Here is a 3712-nt window from a genome sequence, read left to right on the forward strand (position 1 = left end):
CTGCTAAGGCACATGGAAAATAAGGAGGTGATCGGTGACAGCCAACATGGCTTCACCAAGGGCAAGTCATGCCTGACACATTTGGTGGCCTTCTATGACAGGGTTACAGCATTGGTGGATAAGGGGAGAGCAACCGACGTCCTCTACCTGGACTTGAGCAAAGCATTTGACGCTGTCCCACACCACATCCTGGTCTCTAAATTGGAGAGACATGGATTTGACAGATGGAACACTCTGTGTGTAAGGAGTTGTACGGATGGTTGCACTCAAAGATTTGCGGTCAATGGTTCAATGTCCAAGTGGCGACCAGTGACAAGTGGCATTCCTCAGGGGTCAGTACTGGGACCAGGGCTGTTTAACATCTTTGTCGGTGACATGGACAGTGGGACTGAGTGCACCCTCAGCAAGTTTGCCAACGACACCAAGCTGTGTGGCACGGTCAACACGCTGGAGGGAAGGGATGCCATCCAGAGGGACCTGGACAGGCTTGAGAGGTGGGCCTGTGTGAACCTCATGAAGTTCAACCAGGCCAAGTGCAAGGTCCTGCACCTGGGTCATGGCAATCCCAGGCACAAATACAGGCCAGGCAGAGAATGGATGGAGGGCATCCCTGAGGAGAAGGGCTTTGGGATGTTGGTTGATGAGAAGCTCAACGTGAGCCGGCAATGTGTGCTCACAGTCCAGAAAACCAACTGTATCCTGGGCTGCATCAAAAGAAGTATGGCCAGCAGGTCGAGGGAGGTGATTCTGCCCCTCTACTCTGCTCTGGTGAGACCCCACCTGGAGTACTGTGTCCACCTCTGGGGCCCCCATCATAAGAAGGAAAGACATGGACCTGTTGGAATGGGTCCAGCGGAGGTCTATGAAGATGATCAGAGGGCTGGAGCACGTATGCTGTGAGGACAGGCTGAGAGAGTTGGGGTTGTTCAGCCTGGAGAAGAGAAGGCTCAGTGGAGACCTTATAGCAGCCTTCCAGTACCTAAAGGGGGCCTACAGGAAAGATGGGAATAAACTTTTTAGGAGGGCCTGTAGCGATCGGAAAAGGGGTAATGGTTTTAAACTATTTTATGGTTTGAGAAAACCCATAACAATTTATTGCCATTTAGACAATTATTCTATCACCCAATGACCCCTCCCCACCCGGAAAGAGGAATCAGGAAAAGCAAGGAAACACAAGGGTTGAAACATAAATAGATTTAATAGGATAAGACTAAATAATTAACAATAATGCTAAAGAACCAGTATTAATCCCAATACTAATATAAGATATAATTCCAATTATATCAGTAGGAAGCTGTGCACTCCCAGCAGTGGACAACAAATGTCGGACATTGTGAGCGCAATGGCTTCGGGAGGAAGGGAAGGCCTCAGGGGTCCAGCACCAGGGCAAGGAATTTCTCTGGACTGCCACCATCAAGGGAGAGAGAAACTATGCAGCAAACTTTCTAATTTGCATAGAATGTGACGTTCATGGTATGAAATAATCCTGTTGGCCAGCCTGGGTCAAATGCCCAGGCCTTGATCCTCCTCATCCCTGCACCTGGCAAGGCTTGAAAACACCAAGAGCTTGAGTCCCACATAGCCTAGCTGGCTATAAAGTAAATATTTTCACGAATGCAGCCACTAGAGTCTTCTAAAAGGTGGAGTTTTCCCCAGCATTAGAAGAGAAATTAGTCCTGTGTCGCTCAAGCCAGGACAAACTAAAAGAGGGAAGATTAAGAGTAGGTATAAGGAAGAAATTTTTTACAATGAGGGTGGTGAAACATTGGAACAGGCTGCCCAGAGAGGTGGTAGATGCCCCATCCCTGGAAACATTCAAGGTCAGGTTGGACAGGGCTCTGAGCAACCTGATCTAGTTGAAGATGTCCCTGCTTATTGCAGGGGGGTTGGACTAGATGACCTTTAAAGATCCCTTCCAGCCCAATCTAATCTATGATTCTTTGATTTTTAGAGTAAAATTTTCCATCTCATATCTTACTTTCTTCAGTCATAGCTAAATGAGGTCAATTTATAAAATTGGGAAATTTATAATTGGTCAATTTATAAAATTGGAGAATGTTTTAAAATGTTTGCAGTCTTATTTTGAGCATTGTTAGTACATCAACAGGAGGTTGTAAAAACTTTGGCAGGGACACATGCAACAAATGTCCCTATTCATGCTCTAGTGAAAATCCTTTTTGATTTGCACACTTTTTTGATTATAGAAGTGTGATATGCACACAACATTTTTTTTGTTATCTAGTAGCAGGTTTCTACTCACAGTCTGCCAGACTCTGTGCATGCACTTTGCATGCATATTCATGTGATTTGAGTGGAAGTTCTTGTTCAGAGTATAGCAACACAGTCATGCACAAAAAAGTTAATTATATATTTTATCAAATTCATGCCCATGTAGAAATTATTTAGGGACTGTATTCGTCAAATAAAATAGGGTTTATTTTTTAAAAAGGAGCAAATACATTAGAAGGGATTTGGAGCTCCCTCAGCTCTTCTGTTTCATACTTCAAACCCCTACTCCATGTTGCTGCTGTACAGTTTTTTAGGAACTCCACAGCTCTCAATTTTTATCTGCAGATGGCTGGAATCAGATGTAGAGACACAGCTTATTTCCACTCTAGCTGGAGAGATAGACATCTCAAGGTATTTCTCATGTCCAAATTTACTTAAGACAGTAGTCACAGTATGGATCATAGAGTCTGCAATAACCTTTGTGCATGATCATATAGGGTTTCTAAATCTGATCCTCAGTTTCAGTACTGTACCCGTTTATTTGATAATATACTTCAGGTTAAAGAAACAGTTCTAGTTCTTTGTTAGCCTCTGTTAAGTTCTAGAATTCAGTTTACAGAATAGTTATACTAGTCACATTTTCAGCTGAAGCTTTATCAATTTACAGATGGTAAAAAAGAGACTATTTCAACAATGGAATTAAAATCTATTCACACTCAGGGAAGCTACAGGGATTACACGTGTCGTACAGTAAGCAGTTCCTGATTGTATACACACCTTTAATACAGCACCAACAATTTTTCTGTGGCTTTCTATAGCAAGAGCAATTAGAGAATAGCTTAGTTTCCTATACCGAAACTGCTGTTCCTGAATGTAGAATGATTACATTACAAAGTCTAATCTATGATAAACTCAATGCAGATTTGCTTAAGGTAAATTGCACAGACATAAAATCAAGGATAATATTTGTCTAAATTCTCTAGAAGGTGAGAACTATCAAGTCAAAACTAATGCAGTTACATGTTTGCATAATTCTCTGAATAGATGTTCCCAAACTGTTGATCCAAAAACCAGCCTCTAGCATTTTGTGTTATATTTACTCTAAGTATAGAAATAAATAAAAAGAAATCACAGGTAGCAGTCTTGACTAAGACCCTCCAGAGAGAATAATATACACTAAGGAAAAGTGAATGATATAGCATTAGTGATAAAATTAATGTTGCTTGCAAATTAAATTAAAACAAGAGAACATAACAAAATAAATCATGGAATCATAGAATAGCTCGAGTTGGAAGGGACCTGTAAGGATCATTGAGTCCAACTCCTTGCTCCTTGCAGGACTACCTAAATCTAAACCATATGACTAAGAGCATCATCTAGATGCTCCTTGAACTCTGACAGGCTTGGTGCTGTGACCACTTCCCTGGGGAGCCTGTTCCAGTAACCCTCTCATTTTTCCTAATGTCCAATCTGAACTTCCCCT

Source organism: Larus michahellis, chromosome W (genome assembly GCF_964199755.1).
Source record: "Larus michahellis chromosome W, bLarMic1.1, whole genome shotgun sequence".
Taxonomy (NCBI): domain Eukaryota; kingdom Metazoa; phylum Chordata; class Aves; order Charadriiformes; family Laridae; genus Larus; species Larus michahellis.